This window comes from Typopeltis vanoorti, chromosome 7 (genome assembly GCF_054136105.1).
Source record: "Typopeltis vanoorti isolate ZY-2024b chromosome 7, IOZ_Tvanoo_1.0, whole genome shotgun sequence".
Lineage (NCBI taxonomy): Eukaryota > Metazoa > Arthropoda > Arachnida > Uropygi > Thelyphonidae > Typopeltis > Typopeltis vanoorti.
In genome coordinates this window covers 113,850,616-113,864,107 of record NC_143555.1, presented here as the reverse complement: position 1 = coordinate 113,864,107, position 13,492 = coordinate 113,850,616, and the positions used below count along the sequence as shown (strand labels likewise).

General features: G+C 37.3%; 1 protein-coding gene across 2 annotated transcripts in view; it reads right to left on the bottom strand.

The window, feature by feature from the left end:
- The window catches only part of Rcd5 (microspherule protein Rcd5), a 245,474-nt gene extending 243,931 nt beyond the window's left edge, over positions 1-1,543 (bottom strand). For both annotated transcript variants that reach the window (XM_090395444.1, XM_090395445.1), the window contains exon 1: positions 1,408-1,543. The gene's annotated coding sequence lies outside the window, so the exon portion shown is untranslated. The remainder of the gene's footprint in view (positions 1-1,407) is intronic.
- Positions 1,544-13,492: the final 11,949 nt, after the last annotated feature.

Here is a 13,492-nt window from a genome sequence, read left to right as displayed (position 1 = left end):
TGTATTTCCTTTGAGAACCATAATCTTTGTCTTGCTAGGATTGAGTTGAAGTCCTCTTTTATTACAGATCTTGTTGACTTTGTCAAGAATGTCCTAGTTCTTCCATGTCATTGCAAAGGAGTACTGTATCATCAGCATACCTCAGATTACTGATCAATCTATCTCCTATCCTAATTCCTGTCCTGAGCTCATCCAATGCTTCATGCATGATGTCCTCCGCATATATACTAAACAAGTGAGGAGAAAGTAAACATCCTGCCTAACTTCTTTTCCAACTTGGTCAATCTAACACCTGTTCTTACCGTGGCTTCTTGCTCCTTATACAAGTTGGCTATCAACCTGATAGTGTGTTGAGGAAAAACCCATTCTTTTCATTACTTTTTCATGTAATATATATCTGTTATATTATCTGTAGACTTGTCCCTCCCCTTTTTTTTCTTTCCTTCTTGCTCCCCCCCCCAATGCTATTAGAGTATTTCGAGGACTATGGGTGAATCTTTCCGATTTTGCTATTTCATCTTATGTGAAAAGGGCCTCTGGAACCCTACCACTTTCTTCTTGCAGTGACTTCACTCAGGTCAACATTGGCAAAAAAAAAAAAAAGTTAAGGCAAAATAAGAAATGTGCACATCAGTAATGTTTTGGAACTAAGAAGTGTTGAAGAAATGCATGTGAACTCCTAGTTGTTGATAATAACAGATAATGAGAATGAATTCAGAAAGAATACCAAGAAGAATGATGAAACGAAAATGGAGACAATCAAGAGGAAGATAACAGAAAGAGTGCAAGACCAGTTAAGATTAAACAAAACACCTATGCTGGAACAGTGTTCGTGAAGTACGTGTGTGTGTGTGTGTGTGTGTGCGTGTGTGTGTATATATATATATATATATATATATATATATATATATATATATATATATATATATATATATATATATATATGGGAGGAAGAAAGAAATGGAGAACAACTTTTATCTACATGACTTGGTAGTTTGTTGGAGCAGTTGTTGATAAAGAATAGTACTAACATAAGACATATGAGAGTGAACATTTTTTGTAGTTTTTATTCATTTATATCTGCATTTATGAACATAATTCTTATTAATACTGGTTTACAGTGATTATTAGAGGATAAACACAAGCACTGTTTGATCTTTTCGACTTGCATAATGCTTTGTTTTAAAGTGAAGTCCCAAAAGTTGAAAATATCCGATTTACAGAAATATTAAAACTAATACCAATCCAGTTTTCTTTTTCTCCCTTAACACAGACTTTGGTTATACAAGGTGCTATAATCTAAACTGAAATATCTTCAAAATAACAATATCCCGCGTTTTTCTCTTAACAGGAAGTAATAAATACTATAACACGAGAAACGCCTTACAATAAATACATTAACTTTACCTCCGTTAACTTGAAATTATATCAAAAATTAGAAGACATCAGAGCCAAATCGGTAACCATTATAACTGCCTAAAATGTAAAAATCAATTAACTAACAAAAACGCATAAACGATAACAAGCAAAAGTAACAAACAACTTCGCACCAAACACCCATGTTTTCAATAAAAGCGCCACCTGCACTCAGAAAACTTAAACAATCATTGAAAATATATTAAAATGTTTAAATTGTTTCGTTTACTATTAGTATCAGAAGTAATAGTAGTGACAGTTTTCCCATGATTTCTGCTGGCAAATTCACAGGATTAGGGAAGTAATTGAGATTAAAATAATAAATATTTGACGAGGGTTGTTTGAAAAGTTTGAAAATTTTCCAATAGACGGCGCAAAATTCGTTTATTCATTCTAGTATCGGCACTTATCATCTTTTTCGTGATCCCTGGCAAAATTTTACCCACGTGCAACGGATAATTCTCGTTTGGCAAACATTTAAAAATCACCGTATTCGCATTTTTCATAAAATTGGAGAAAAACGAGTTTCGTGCAGTGATGAAACACTTTTATTTGAAGAAGTGGAAGGCCACGCAGATCAAAGCAGAATTAGATACAGTTCATGGGGGGGGGGGACTCTGCACAACAATTAAAGACTGTTTATTTTTGGAAAAATGAGTTTAACCACCTCACCGGCCATTATGGATCAAATACGCATCCTCGTATTCTTCGTATCCATCATATATTTCTATGTAATATCATTCGCATCCATGATAAACTTGACGTCTATAGACGTCTTCGCCATTTATACGGGGATTGTGATGAATGAAGTGGAGGTGAATAGTCTATTACAGAACCTTAATGTGAATACATCTGTGGGATTGGATGGTATACCGGCACAGGTCTTGCGGGAAGCGGCTAAAGAATTATCAGAGCCCTTCACCATGTTGTTTAATCTCTGGTCTGGTTTAGTCCCGAAGGTGTGGAAAGAGGGGAAAGTGGTTCCACTGCATAAAGAAGGATCCAAGTCTACGGTTGCAAATTACCGACCGATCAGCATATCAGGAGTCGTTGCAAGGTCATGGAGAAAGTAGTCAAGGGAAAAATACAGGAATGGATTGAAGAAAATGAGATACTGTACATGGGACAACATGGCTTTGTGTAGGGAAGATCATGCCTCAGTAACTTGCTTAAGTTTTATAACACGGTGACGGCTGAACTGGATAAGGGTAATGGGTTTACAGTGATACTGCTGGACCTGGCAAAGGCATTTGACAGGATACCACACGGAATTCTAATCCGTAAACTACAACATATGGGAATGGATATAGGGTTGGTGAGATGGATAGGTGGGTGGTTGATGGAGAGATATCAAAGAGTAGTTTATTCAGGAGTAGAGTCCAAAAGACGGCCTCTGACTACTGGTGTGCCACAGGGCTCTGTTCTTGGACCACTGCTTTATAATTTGTTCATTAACGATATAGGGAAGGATCTAAGAGGAACAGTTCATTTGTTCGCTGATGATGCAAAGTTGGGTAGGGCATTAGTGAATGCAGAAGATGTCAAAATCTTGCAGGACGACTGGATAGATTGGACTTCTGGGCTAAGGAGAATGGATGTCAATTTAATCTGAAAAATGCATTTTGGGGCGAAAAGATTAGCAGCAGTATACGACATTGGTGGAACTGTCCTCCAGGAGATTGATGAGTCCAGGGACTTGGCAGTGTTGGTGGATAGGGAGATGAAGTTTAGGGGGCACATTGCAAAAGTAACTAAATCAGCTCATCAACTCACTTGGTTGTTGAAAAATACCTTGACGAGCAGAGACAAGCAAGTTATTGTACCTCTGTACCGAGCCTTGATAAAACCTCATCTAGACTACTGTGCCCAGATTTGGTCGCCTAGGTTCCTTCTTGATGGGGAGGAGGTGGAGACTATCCAGAGGCGAGTGACTAAGATGATAGCAGGTCTATTGAATGAACCATATGAGAACAGATTGAAGATTTGTGGGATGCAGAAATTAGTTGATTGGCAGAAAATAGGAGATATGATTGAGACATTCAAATTGCTAAAGGGTTTCTATAGGATTAATTCAGAGGGTATTTTTGAGATCAGGACTGGTGGTGGGAGAACTAGGGGACACCTATGGAAGCTGGGCAAGAGTGTGGTTAGTAGGGGTGTTAGAGCTGGGTTGTTTACTTTTAGAGTAGTAAATGAGTGAAATAAGCTGCCAGAGTCTGTTGTAGGTGCTATGACGGTGAGTAAGTTCAAGGCAAGGTATGATAGATACTTTGAGAATGTCGTATAGTTGTGTGGACATGATGTTTAGTCTAAGGACTCCCTCGATGAGTCTAAGGACTCCCAGGAGTCGTCTGTAATAATAGTGATAATAGTAATAAAAAAGGGTGAAGCGCGCACCGGATGCCTGACTGAGGTCACTACGAAGGAAATCACTGACGAAATCTATGGTATCGATATGGAAGACCGCCGAGTGAAAGTGCGTGAGATTGTAGGCATCTCAACTGAACGGGTGTATAATATTCTGCAAGAAAAAATGCACAACATGAGTCTAGTATGCAACACTGTTGGACCGTTTAAAAGAACTGAAGGAAAAAAACTGCCGAGATTGACGGTCAAACAAAAAGAACTCTTTCATCAAGACAATGTACAGTCCCATACATCGGCCGTCGCAATGGTAAAATTGCACGAATTGAGTTAGAATTGGTTCCACGTCCAATGTATTCGCCGGAATTGGCCCCGTGTGACTTCTTCTTGTTCCCAAACTTAAAAATTTGGCTCGGTGGGAAAACGTTTCTTCGAACGAGGCTGTCATAAAAGCTGTCGATGACTATTTTATACAAGTTAACAAATCCTACTTTTTAGATGGGTCGAAAAAATTGCAAACTCGCTGGATCAAATGTGTAGTACCCGATGGAGATCATGATGAGAAATAAAGTTAATTTTTTCCAATAAAAAAAATGTTGTTAACTTATTTTTATACCAAACGTTTCATACAGCCACGTATAATGCCTCCATAGCGCAATTGGAAGAATGACGGTTCATTGCTTCGATTGGAATAGGCCTAAGTTCGATTCTCGTTGCGATCTGAGGAATCTTTATCTGGACGATTTTCATCCCGCATAGAGTCAAAAAGGCCCTTCAGAACACACGCAATTTACGGACATAGAATACAAGTTGTGGTGGTGGTGGTGGTGGAGGTGGACGGTTGATGGAGATGATTCGTAGTAGAGGTTCGGTGTAGTGGTTGAGACAGTTCAGTTCAGACAGTTGTAGGTGTCCTCCAGCGATAAGTCTTCGGACTCCTTGGAGATGTCAGAAATAATAATAATAATAATAATAATAATAATAATAATAATAATAATAATAATAATAATAATAATAATAATAATTATTATTATTATTATAACCATATATGGAGATGGGGAAACTATTGTCTCTATATTTAATATACATAAAACACTTATAAAATTCTTGTAACTTAGACTACTTCTAAGGAAATCAACGGGCATTATAGTTGAAGGAACAAACAGCCACTGTATCCAACTTAATAAGATGTAGAACCTCCTTCAAGTGCGATTACTGCAGGAATCCAATGGGAAAAATTTCCCACAAACGTACGGGAGCAATCAATGAGAATTTAGGACCATTCTTCCTATAGGCATCTAATGAGATCCTGCACTGTTTTGGAACGTACGTCTCTTGACTGCACTCGACGATCCAGTTCACCCCATAGATGTTTAATAGGGTTTGGATCAGGGCCTTATGAGGGCCAGTCAAGTGTGGTAACGTTCATGACCACAAACCACGCAGTAACAGCAGCAGCGTTATAACATGATGCATTGTCTTGCTGAAACTGACAACGGTAATAATTCCCATAGAAACACCACAAACTAGGAAGCGATGCATTGTGCAGAATGTTCAGATAATAATCGGAGTTTAATGTTCGTGGCACATTCACACAGAGGTCCGCTGCCAAACCAAGAAAAAAACAGGGCCATGCCATTACACTGCCACCTCCGAATTTCATAATTATGATTACGCACTCTGGAAAGAGACGTTCACCGGTCATCCGCCACGCTTACATTCGTCCATCTTCCCGGAAAGAGTTATATCGTGATACGTCGAACCATAACATAGATTTCCAAGCTCACATGTTCCACTGTACAGTCCCTTTCAACCACCGAAGACGACGCAGGATGTTGGTTCAAATTATGTGGGGTTCCATATTGTAGTCCCACCATGTAAACCCATGTTGTGAAGCGCGATTCTGAATCTGTGGTGCACATTCGTGTTCCAGCCGATGCTTGGAACTCCGCAATCAACATGTCGGCAGTTAATGTCGTAGTTTACATATTATCCTTCTTAGAAACCTAGGGTCACGTTCGGTGAGTGTGGCGTGGCTTCCACTGCGAGCAGCACTTGCAGTTGACTCCCTGCGCTGCTATATCAGTATGGTAATGTATTTAACAATAATATTCCAATCAGATAGGACTGCAATATTTCATCTTTCAAACCCCATCAATTCCCTTCACACAACGATTTCAGTCGGACACAGTTGTACTCACTTGCGAGCATCGTATTCCTCCAATTTACAGGAATAGACATTTCATGGCACAAAGAATCTTTCCCGGTGATGCGTCCGTTGTCTCCTTTCCAAACAACATAAAACTGTTACATAAATGAGAATTTTTTTAATAAAACATTGAAGTCAGCGAATGACTTGGCAACGAATATGGCTAGTTCTGTCAAGAAGAACTGGAACTTGTAAATAGTTTCTGCAAGACTTAAGAATCTTATGATATGCATGCATATCAGAAGATTCGCTACAGCACAAACAACAATTTAACAAAAGTTTTACTTTTATTCTCTCTCAAAAAAAGAAAGTAAAACAGATTTAGCTACTTATAATCTCCTCTAAGCAGGGATGTGTATACCGCATTTATTTCTTACTTTTTTTTCTGTGTATGAGTAAATATGACTCATGAAAGATAATCGCAACTATCTCTGCGCGAGATATTCGATATCATGCACGGGTAAGCGGTTTTTTTTTGTTTTTTTTTGTACCAGAAACTTGGGATTTTCGTTCTGTAAACTCGAGAAAATCATCCATAGAACTCATACTATTTCAGACTGCAATATATTATGTTAGAGTTATATATATATATATATATATATAAAATCAGCTAATGCCTTTTATTCCCGTATAGGGAGTAGGCGAGGCAACTTCAGTCCTATCTAACTTTTGGAGACTGGGTAGGCAGTTCAATCTCCATTGGTACCCAATCAGAGACAGCTGGCCCAAGGCTATCCCTAATTAAGCGACTCTCAGTGAAGAGAGACGGCTCAACAAGTGTCGTTATCTCGTGGTACCTAACACAATATATTTAATCTATGAAAATAGTGTGGATTCTACAGTCGATTTTCTTGAGTTTACAGAACCAAAAACCCGAGTTTCCGGGAGAAAAACCCACTCGCCTTGCCAGAGATAGAGTAACTCGGGAACCGGTCGAAAAAGGGCTTAGAAAAATTCTCTCTAGTCCTTGACTAGATTCGAAACAAAGTCTTCTTTCGTGCGGTCAAACGCTATGGTAGGCAAGCGGGTTATATTACTGAGCTAGACAAGCCCCATCATATATATACAGGGTGGTCATAAAATAACTTTCCTTGTTTGGAGGCATCTGATAAACGGAATGAGACCAAATTTTATACTGAGACTTTTGAAGGCATATGGAGATGATTTCCGCGAAAAAAAAGATTTAGTACCAAAAATCGCCGATAGGGAAAATTTTGGCTCTGGCGGAGCTGAAAACAAGCGGATAATTACATTAAAGGCAGATAAAATGGAATAATAACATTTCGACGGTGTAAGCGACAGCCGCGTCATTGATTCCAGCTCAATATGTGGCGAGTAACAATAATAATAATAATAATAATTAAACTAAAACAACAACTTGCGAGAGACACAGAAATTAATGTCGTGATTGAACTCACAGGAAATAATGTTTTATTCATCATAATCAGGGTTACCTGGACCGCATACACGATTTTCAATGTGTTGACCATTCTTGCACTGCTTTCCGTCATCTGCCAGGTCTAACTCCTAGTGATCCAGTTTCTTCAAACTTCTTAATCATAGCTCTCAGTGTTTCAGCTGACATAGGATCTCTACGCAGGTTATGAAGCCTTCTAAATTCCCGAAGGGTCGCTACGGCATTGCACTGTTTAAGGTAAAACAACCTAACAAGTAAAGCATGCTAACGCAAGGTAGGATGCATATTAATCACAATTCGTCAGTCATTCAAATAACTGCCTGAACGTTCCAATCCCTTTTTAAGTGAAATTGGTGGCACGGCTGTCACGTACGCACAGTAAAAGTTGCATAATCCTTTTTACCTGCGGTTACTGCAAATATTTGACTGCTTTTGGCTCCACCTGCGCCAAAATTTCCCCTGTTGGCGATTTTTGGTACTAAATCTTTTTTCCGCAGAAATCATCTCCCCATACATTCAAAAGTCTCAATATAAAATTTGGTCTGATTCCGTTTGTTGGTTTTAGCTACAGATGCTTCCAAAGAGGGAAAGTTATTTTATGTCCACAGTCCGTGTGTGTGTGTGTGTGTGTGTGTGTGTGTGTGTGTGTGTGTGTGTGTGTGTGTGTGTGTGTGTGTGTGTGTGTGTGTGTGTGTGTGTGTGTGTGTGTGTGTGTGTTTGTGTTTTATACTTGGTTTTAATTCTTAAAACCTTTAAATTTTATACTTGGTTTTAATCCTTTTCCCAAATAAGCAAAACAAAGTTATGCACGTGAAATATATTCACATCTGGGCTTCTTGTATATAGAGGCTAATGGCTTCATATCACTTGCCTTAGTATGTAACCAATTATGCAAAGCAGTCCCCCCCCTTATAGACATGTATAATGCAATGCATAATAGGAAGGGCCACTACCCAGATCTTTCGGCCTGAGATCTCTACAGTGGAATTCAAACCCAGGAGTTATTCCAAGTCCTTATAAGGACTGGCTTAAAGGGGCGAAGCAAGAATGCTTTTCATATTCCCCGTTATCTGTAGAGGACAGTGTAGGGATAAGGTGTTATTGAGCTATTAATTAAAGCTCTTATCATGGCAGGAGGGTAACAGCAATAGCCGAGCCTCAGTTAAAACTTCATTGGCTACAGCATTGCTATCCATTACCCTCCAAGGGTATTGGATGGAAAATCAATCACCGCATCTCACGGTCGATTGATTCTCCTCTCCCTATTCCAAGGTTGAAGTAATGCAGAAGTCATATATATCTCATATACAAGTAGACAAAAGGTGCTTGACCTTATTAATAAAAATCTCTGGATCACAGAAAAATGTAGAAAATTTCTTGCCTTGGGTGTAATATACATTAAAGATACTAAGAAATCTTATACATGGTTTTAATCCTTTTCCCAAGTAAGCAAAAGAAAGTTTTGCTGTGAAATATATTCACGTCTGGGCTACTTGTGTATAGAGGCTAATAGCTTCATATCACTTACCTTAGTATGTATCCCATAATGCAAAGCACACCACCCCTCCTTTCAGGCATGTATAATGCAATGCATAATGGAAGAGCCACTACCCAGACCGGTTTCGAATTTATTGAGGTCTCTTCAGTGGTATCTTGATTTCTGAGAAATTTCTTGGTACCTTCAACGTATATTACATCCAAGAGGAAAAACTTTCTCTCTCTCTCTCTCTCTCTCTATATATATATATATATATATATATATATATTTATGTGTGTTTGTGTATGTGTGGTGTGTATATATATATATATATATATATATAGAGAGAGAGAGAGAGAGAGTGAGAGAGAGAGAGAGAGTTTATATCTGTTTTTTTTTCATGTTTTAGTTATGGCACTGCTGGTAACATGAGTGTTCTTCCTCTTTCTTGTCCCATGCAAATTCTTTTAAGGATAATCTCTCTCTCTCTCTCTCTCTCGCAAACACACACACACACACACACACATGGTAATAATACAACATCTCTCAAAGCTGACCTCCTGGCGACGTTCCTCTCATCGAATTTCTTATTATTATCATTATTATTATTATTATTATTATTATTATTATTATTATTATTATTATTATTATTATTATTATTATTATTATTCCATGCAGTCCATAGACTCATCAAGGGGGGGGGGGTGGCCTAATCATTATGCCAAGAACTACTCAGCTTTGTATCGAACTCATTCACACCCACAACAGGCTCTGGCAGCCAATTCCACTCAAGCACCACTCTCCCAGCAAACAAAACTGGTCTCACAACACTTCGATTTTCAAGAGTGAACCCTAGTTATACAACCATCATGCCCATTATGAAAAATTTTCTCTGTATTGATCCTCTAAAAATCCTCTGCAGTTTATGTTTCAGACAGATTACACCTTTTTTGAAAGTGAAACATGTGAAACAATTTCGGTAACCCTAAATCTAAAACCTATTCTCATAAGGTAGATTCTATAGACCTGCAAATCAGAACTTTTGCAGTGGTTTCGTCGTCCACTTATTTTCGTGGAAACTCGAGTTTTTACTCTCCAATTCAGCAAAATCGAAAGAAGAATTCACGATATTTTAGAATATAATATCATTTTAGGTTTATTAACAGGATATTGTAAGAGAATTCAAGATTTTTCTTCCAAATCCTTGAAAATAGTGGTAGCTTTTTGGCAATCTACTGCCAACTGTGGATAAACATTGGACACCAGTGATTTCAAAGAAGTTAATGGTAATGAGTTTTTTACTCTGTTCAAAGAAAAAAAGCAAAGGCTTTAAATTATTTATTTTTATTTTTAAAACCAATCTATTTTTTGCTATGTCATAAAATAAAACATAAATATCCCCAATTAATGTATATACTTACTTAGATCAATAAACAATAAGGTTTTATACCACAGACTTAATGAAAGAATAAAGCATGTAAACAGATTAGAAGACAAAAGATGGACAATATTAAAGCACTGAATGGATACAAAGAGCAGGATAGAGAAGAAAATATCGCCACACAATGAGATGGGGCGATGAACTATAATGTTTGAAATCAGATGATATACTTTTGCTACAGGTGTGAAAAGTTAAAATGAAGCTTTTATGGTATAAATCAAACAAGAACATATGAGTCACGCGAAGGAAAGTGGCATTAAAATCTGATATGTAAACCGGAAATGTTGATCTCAGCTCCTGACTATTATACAGATGATGTTTTGGACTTGGATAAATCCATTACCCGTCTGCAGGATTCCTTGAATAAACTGAATAACTGTAAGAAATTTAGTACGAAATTCACAAATAAATAATAATTAAAAAAAAAGGAAAAACCGATGAAACAAGCAAGAATATTGAAGATATCAGCTGATATCTTGAAGATATCATTTTTTCTTTCTTTCTTTCAAAAGGAAGAAAGAAAGAAAATATGCAAAGTAAATATGGAAATTGACTACAGAATAAATACCGTGGTTATGGCGATGGGTCAAGTGAAAATTTGATGGGGTATATGAGATACTTAGGCAAAAGCAGCTGTATTTAAAACGATGATCACACCAATTTCAGCTTATAGATCTAATGAATTAGAAATAAAACATTCTATCAATGAGAACTCTGAGAGGGTAAAAATGGGTAGTGAGCAGATGTCATCAATGAAGAATTCTGTTAAATATGAAGATATTAAAACGGAAATTCAAAATGTTGCCATTCAAATATGCCTAGGCACAACTTATCGCAGGTACTGTTGCCAGTGCAATAAAATAGCATACTAAAATTTAGCAAAATGGCTGTTGGACTAAAAGGAAAATTGAAAAAAAAGATAGCAGAGGAAACTCAACTCTCTAGATGGCCTGAAGCAGAAAAATCCAGAGTATTCAATATGACCGTATTGGGGTCTTCAAAAATAATCTTCTACTTTGGAGAACAATTCCCGATAGGAAGTAAATAATAACAAATATGAATGTGTGTATGTAGTGTAAACCTCGATGTAGCTTAAAAATATCGAAGGTCTTTACATCGACTTTTCCAGAGGTAAAGTCTCATGAGAACTATTACAAAAGTAACCTTGTTTGTCACTATATTTTATGTTAAACATTAGTGTAAATAACCGTATGGCAATTGATTGTAGTTACTGTTTTAACTAAAGTTTCTAGAATGTCAAAAACAAATGTAGTGCTTTGCCATTGGAACTTTTTATAATAGCCATGTATAAGAGTACAAGAAAGTTGTTTACGATTAAGTGTGTGAAAAAATTGTTTAAGAGCTCTGTGCATGAACACCTTCAAAGTTAGTATCAAAGAGATCCGCTAGTTTCAGAGAAGTTTCCGCTGCCCGACAAGACAAAGAAAAATAGAGTGCACAAAGGAGAAAAAAGAACGGTCGGCCGTAACAAAAAGATCAAGCAGAACTATCGATTACTTCAGGGTTTACAACCCTTGCTGCAAGGTCCAGAAAAGGCGAAAATAAAAGGAGCCGAACATCGTGAGGGGAGTTCAGGTCCAGTTGCCGAGAGAGAGAAGAGGCGAGATCCAGTTGCTGACAGAGGGGAGGCCAGATTCAGTAGCTGAGAGAGAGAGAGAGAGAGCAGAAGCGAGGTCCAGTTACCGGAGAGGAGTGGCGAAGCGCTATTACCGAAGAGAACCAGAGGCAGTCGGCAGATAACAAGAAGCAGTCAGACCAGAAAACTAGACTTTACAGCGAACCCACTCCAGAGAAAAAAAATTGGGAGAACAGCCGATGCCTAGTGCCAGTCGGATGTCATAGTGCTGCGGGAAGTCAACCAAAGCAAAAAGTGATCTTCAAGCCTTTATGCTGAAACTTCTTACCTGAGCTTTTGAGTACCGGAAAGATTGCAGTTCAAGACCCGCTGATATTCCGACGAAACGCTCCCTGAAATAACACTCTCCAGATGGAAACCTAAGGCCTATGATGAAAGGAAAACCATAGTGACTTTGATACAGGAAGTTTGGAAGGTGGCGTGACAAAGAGCCCCCTGTAAGTGTATTACATTCTTTAATGTACATTCTTTTTGTAATCTAAGAGATATGTCATAGATGGACTGATAAGAAATAGTAATAAGAAATATCTATAAGAGAGTCCTCTGATTTGTTGTTAGCTGGAATATAAATTGTGAGATAACTTGCTATAGCTAGCAATCTCTTTATAAGTAAATTAGTCTCGGCAATTTGATTTTTTTAAGCAGAGAAGTAACAGAGTAAATATATTATATAGTCATTCAATATTGAAAAGGGAAAGTTTGTTTTTTATACCAAAAGTATAAGGATAGGTAGAGAGAGAGTAACCTTCCTATGGCTTATTTAATGTACTTTGTTTTTATTGTAAATAATTGTGTGTTAATTATATGTCAATAGAGTGCTGTCTGTTGTTTATTTTACAATGCACTGTTCCTAAAAAACGCAAACTTAAGAGCGGGAGACCAAGTAAGATAGCCTAAGTATATAGTTAAGTGTAAACGTTTACTGAAGGAATTTGTGTTAGAGAAAGAGAGAGAGAATCAACCAGCCGTATTACTGAGTTTTATGCCAATTAAAAGATAATGGTGGTGCAGTCTTATCAAATAAAGTTTCTAGTATCCATAGGCATAAAACTCGTAGTGCGAAAGGTAGATAAACTAAATGCCGAATAGTAAGAAGGAATAGTGAGAATAAGAAAGGAATATATAAAAATAATAATAACAGTGGCTTATAAATAACAATAAATAAGCAAGTAATAATCAGTTTACAGTAGTATTATAATAGTAACTAGTACGCCCATTAAAGATACACATTTAGAAATTGGCGAAAATGTTTCTTCCTCATATTCTATTCTTCTTTGGTCTCGTTAATTTGTATTCGATAAATTCCTATTTAAAAATCCCAAAATTTATAATTGCACTTATAAGTTTTTATCCCATTTACGTAAAGTTTTCAGAAAAAATCGACCCAACATCAAATAAAAAATAGCCTCCTCTTTCATTGAAAAGTACAATTTCCCTCCATCCATTTCTGTATGAGAGTTCTTACCAACCTTTCCAAAATCTTCATCACAAATCCAGATATTCTGATAGGT